Source organism: Carya illinoinensis, chromosome 8, assembly GCF_018687715.1.
Source record: "Carya illinoinensis cultivar Pawnee chromosome 8, C.illinoinensisPawnee_v1, whole genome shotgun sequence".
In the NCBI taxonomy this organism is placed as follows: Eukaryota; Viridiplantae; Streptophyta; class Magnoliopsida; order Fagales; family Juglandaceae; genus Carya; species Carya illinoinensis.
Genome location: NC_056759.1, coordinates 30,116,226 through 30,122,177, shown reverse-complemented (window position 1 = coordinate 30,122,177; position 5,952 = coordinate 30,116,226). Strand labels below are relative to the sequence as shown.

The 5,952-nt window shown below is 33.9% G+C and overlaps 1 pseudogene; it reads left to right on the top strand.

Moving 5' to 3' along the window:
- The first annotated feature begins 2,759 nt into the window (after nt 1–2,759).
- LOC122319193 lies at nt 2,760–4,670 on the top strand (annotated as a pseudogene).
- Nucleotides 4,671–5,952: the final 1,282 nt, after the last annotated feature.

Genomic DNA, 5,952 nt, shown 5'->3' with positions numbered 1-5,952 from the left:
ATGGTACTCGTATCGAAATATTTCATTCCAGTGCCTTAACAGAAACGATCACTAAAACGGTATTCAAAACTTTGGTTAATATGCGAAGAGTAATACCACATATATTTATAATTTTACATACTATACTTATTTTATTAGTTTTCTTTTCAAATTCAACTTTTAAATTTTAAATTTTATAGTTTTCAATATATCAATCCATCAGCATATATTATTAGAGTTTTGTTACGTATAAATAAAGTCGTACACTAATCTGTGTACCAATACTAATTCTCTCATATTCAAAATTTAAATTAGTACTATTTTTAATAAAATTTACTTTTTGATTAATCACATTAAATTAATATACATATTAATACACAACTGTACTTGTAATTAGATTTTTCCATATTATTATGTACAGGGCCGCTTTGCGACAATTTGTCTATTGTTAAACCATCAACCTCATCCAATGTAAGTGTTCCACCTAAGCAAGCACACACAAAAGTCATAGTGAACGCTACACTAGATTATTTAATTAATTGAAACCTGACCCCTCTCTCTCTTCCTTTAATTCCCGAACTCCTTTATTGCGTTCACAACTTCACACTACAGGCAAACTTGACTTCAGCTCCTCCTCCTCCTCCTCCTCCTCCTCCTCCTAGCTTCGGATCAAAATTTCATTCCAATCTCCCATTTCCTTTTATTCTTCCACAAGTAGACTTTTAATTTACCATCGAGGCATTGTTCTCACCGTCACCCCCTTACCAAACCCATCTAATCTCTACAATGACATTAATTAATTAATGAGTTACCCCACCTCAGATCGACGTCGACAATTTGTTTTCTAATTTTACCGGATCCTATTGCTTCAAAATCTTGAATGTTCTTTAGCTCCAAGTCTATTAAATTAGATCATAACCAATCATTTCAATAAAAAATTTTCAAAAATCGAAAATACAAAATAAAAAATATATATAAAAATTTACTATTAATCATTTATTTAACCATTAAAAAAATAAAAATATATGAATTGACATATTTGATGAGCATAGTTAATAATCATATATAGCGTTAAAAAAAATTATTTATCATTGTTGAACCCAAGATTTCAAGTTTTGTGTAATTATATATCTACACATAGATTTTGATAATAACAAATGAATTCAAAGAATAAAGGAGTCTCAAGTTCAAGTTGTCTACACAATGGAGTCAAGCACATCAAATAAATAAGCATGAGCAAGAAGGGAACAAGTTCACATTAAAGTCATAGAATAATGTTGTAAATCTCTTAAATTCGAAATTAGGATTAAGGCTCAAAATTAATATTTTATCATAAAGCATTAAAATACATTTTCCACATGTGCATGAATATTTTGAAAATTAAATTTGAAAATTTTGAAAGATGATTGATTGTCATCTTTTACATGTGCATACCTTGATTAAAGGGTTGAACTTTGAAAATATTAAAGATGATTGATTGTCATCTTTCACATGTGCATGTTTTATTTGAATATTTTCAAAAGTGATTGATGCTTTTTTAGACTTATACAAAAGGTAGATAATTTTGTTTGAAATATTTGAAAAGTAAAGTGTGCTCCTTTTGTCATATGCAAAAAGTAAAAGATTAGGTTTGAATTTTTTGAAAAAGGAAAGTGTGCTCCTTTTGTCATATGCCAAAAGTAAAAGATTAGGTTTGAAATTTTTGAAAAATGAATGATATTGTCTTTGACAATTGAAAAGGAAGAACCTTTTATTTGAATTTTTTGAAAAAGTGAATGATGTTGTCTTTGACATGTGAATCTTTTTAAATTTGAATATGAAGTCTCATATGCCTATAAATAGATCATTTGAGAGCTTTACATTCACAACATCCAGAGCATACAACATTCATTCAAAGCTTTCATTCTCTCTTCTCTAAGCATTGAGCCTTAATCCTTGTTCATTTTGAGAGATATAGTTTGCGTTGTATTGTTCTTATTTCACTCATTGAGGAGTGTTTTCTGATAACCTACCCACTATCAGTTTTTGTATCAGAAAAAGGGTGTGTATAACTCTTGTGCGTGTAAAAAGTATTCTACACGGGAAATAGTTGAATCACCACGTGTAAGGTGATTGTAAGTGTAGAGGGTGTTCTACACGGATCCTTTGTAGCGGTGTTGTTCAAAGGTGTAATAGGTTTCTATCTCTACCTGAAGGAGATTGAATAGTGAATTTGGGAATCCTCAAGGGGTAGCTTGAGGCGAGGACGTAGGCAGTGGGGCCGAACCTCGTTAACATACTGAGTTTGTTTCTCTCTTACCCTTACTCTTTATATTTATTGCTATTTAATATTCTGTTTATATTTTATATTATATATTTGATTTATAATTGTTATTTTTTTAATACAACTCAATTCACCCCCCTCTTGTGTTAGTCATCTGGGCAACAATCATCTATTTTTTTATCATTCACTTATTATCTTATAATATTATATTATTATCTTATTATCCTATAATATAATATTAAATTATAAATTAATAAATAAAATATAATAAATAATTTTTAATCATTTAATATCGTATCATCCCATAATTTAGCTGAAACCAAATAGTTCAGAAGTTGCCGAACAGTTTAATCATTTAATGATTTCCACAACCATCCAAAACCGGACCCACATGTATTTGACCCTTGAGAGCACCTATCTGAGACATTAGGTATTACGTAATCGAGTACGTCAGCCAAATTAAGCCATGCACTCGTCTCTGTATCGAAGAAAAGAGTAGTTAAAAGAGATTACATAAGCCATTACCTCACGTATCTCCCCCGGTTGCTCACCCAATACGTCATCCCAACCCCAATTCAATACTCCACCACTACCCATCCATATACATCGAACGCTTGTTTCTGGCCTCCACAATTCGCAGCCCATACTTATCATATATCTCTCCCTCATTGTTCTTGCTTAAACTCTCACTCTATTGTTACTATTTGTTAGTTGTTTTTATAGTACGTACATGTTTAAAAAAGACAAACATGTCGAAAGCACCGGAGGAACAGCACCCAGTAAAGGCCTTTGGATGGGCAGCTAAAGATTCTTCTGGCCTTCTCTCAACTTTCAAATTTTCCAGAAGGTCCCATCTCGATCTCTTGCTCCCCACCTTAATTTCATTCTTATTTGATCGGTTTTTCCTTCCTTTCTGTTTACTTCTCTTAGCATTTAAAGTAAATATATTAATGTTTATTACTTTCAAATTTTTGTCAACTAGCAAGGAAAAGGATCCCTGCATTGTGATTGTCTCTCATTGGTTGTCGTTATATATTGTTTTCTCATGCTTCTGGGTTTTCAATTTGTGCTTTAAATGGTATATCTATAGGGCAACCGGAGACAAGGATGTAAGGTTCAAAGTTCTTTATTGTGGGATATGCCACTCCGACCTTCACAAGATTAAAAACGAGTGGGGTAGTTCCAAATACCCACTTGTTCCTGGGTAAGTTTCCATTTCATTACAAGCGATTGTGTAGCCTAAAAAAGATCAACAAACACATCAATAGATCTTTTGGTACACAAAGTAACTATTGCAGTCTGCAATAACGTTGAACTTTCATTTTAATCGCAGGCACGAAATTGTTGGGGAAGTGATAGAAGTAGGGAACGAGGTGAAGAAAGTAAAAGGGGGAGACAAAGTGGGAGTGGGATGCATGGTTGGTGCATGCCACTCCTGCGAGAACTGCAACAATGACCTTGAATTTATTGTCCCCAAACGATACTGACATATGATGACATTTATCACGATGGCACAATTACATACGGAGGCTTCTCAGACACCATGGTAGCTAATGAGCGCTACATCCTTCGATTCCCTAAAAACTTACCACTCGATGCTAGTGCTCCCCTTCTTTGTGCTGGGATAACACTTTACAGTCCTTTGAAATATTATGGGTTAGCGGAGCCGGGTAAACACATTGGGATTGTTGGCCTAGGTGGACTTGGTCATGTGGGTGTTAAATTTGCCAAGGCTTTTGGAGCAAAAGTGACTGTAATTAGTACCTCCACTAGCAAGAAGGATGAAGCTCTGGAGCATCTTGGTGCTGACTCCTTCTTACATAGTCGTGACCAAGAACAAATGCAGGTGAGTGTTAGCTAACAACATTTTTCTCTACTTCTAATCCTCTTGATGGTCTGATAATATTAGAGAGCGATTGTTAAAAATATTAAATTTGTACAGGCTGCACAGGGCACGTTTGATGGTATACTGGATACAGTATCTGCTGTGCATTCCATTATGCCCTTAATTGGTCTATTAAAGTCTCATGGAAAGTTTGTTATGTTGGGTGCACCAAAGAAGCCACTTGAGCTACCAGTCTTTCCTCTGCTTATGGGTAATTTCCTTTTCAGTCAACTGCTAACTTTTCCCTATGTTATAACTTGAAATTCCATCAGACTTTTCATCTATAGCTATGGAGCTAATAACAATTGTTTTAACAGGAAGGAAAATGGTTGCGGGGAGTGCCACCGGAGGATTGAAGGAAACTCAAGAGATGATAGATTTTGCTGCAAAACATAACATCACAGCAGATATTGAGCTTATTCCAATAGACTACCTTAACAAGGCAATGGAGCGTCTTGTTAAGGGTGATGTAAGATATCGATTTGTCATTGACATTGGAAATAGCTTGGCTTCTACCAACCATTGAAGAATACTGGCCTTAACGATATGCATGTCTTCGTTTTCTTGTATTTGTTTCAATGAGTTTGTTTAAATGTTCACTCTTTTGATTCTATCTCTAGCTGCCAAAACGTTGTTGTCCTTCTTGCAATAATCATCGTGGGATAAGAAAGCATTTTCTTATTTCTTTCTCTAGTTCTTAAACTTCTATTACAGTGTAATAAATCTGGTTGTTCTTATACAAGATTTACATAGTTATTTTTTCATTTGTTTTTTACTCCATTGTTTATGTAATAAGGCGTTGCCTCCTGTTTAATATGCTGAGTACCTTGAGTACTCATTAAACAAGTATACATGCCGTAATTTATACATCCACCATGCGAATCCATATTTGAGACCACCCAGAACAACAAATTCCAAATGTAATATATAATTAAGAGTAATGTTCGATAGAGTTACAGAAAATACAAGTCTCTCATACACTCTTTAAAATATAGTTGAATCCACTATTAAAAATGAATTTTTTATGTGGATATCAAATTTGTTCACTTTTTTAAAAATGAGTACACGTGATTTGTGTTGTGCCCCGGCCCTCATCACTTGTGATTTGGCAACAGCCGGGATGTTAGCCACTTGGGTCATACACCCTTCACACAATGTGAAACATGGTGTGTGTGCTCGTATGTTGATAAATGTGTACATTTAATTGGCAGCAAAAGAAGGGTAGTCATTAAAATCTAGCAGTAATAGAAAATTTAAATACATCACAATCCTAATATCCATAAGCCACAAGTCTTGAAACCATAAGCAAAAGAATATTGCATTCATCCATAAATAATCTAAAGCCCAAAATAACACTTAATACATATGGGAATTAGTTCCAATATCCACACCTTAGGCAAAGCTAGACCTCTATACACGTACACATCTTCTGTATCAAATTCTATAGAACCGTAGGTAGAACTGTTACGGTAAGATTTCACAAAATTTCAACAAGTGAAAAATAAGATTAATGCTCGAAATATATACAAGTCTAAACGAAAAATCATGTAAACAAAGAAATATCGAGAAAATATAATGCTTGACATTTTGCAATTTATCAAACTCAATAATGCACCAATCAATCACACAAGACATTACACACCCCTAAAAGTTACGTTTTGTTTTTTAAACTCATATGTTTTATTAAGGTATACACCATGGTCTCCCCTAGGAGTGGCAATATGTGGCATGACCCGTTAACCCAACACAAACACAACACGATTATAGCAGGTTTGAGTTTAGTCTTAACGAGTCTGGGTCAAAACAGGTTGACTCATTAAGACAC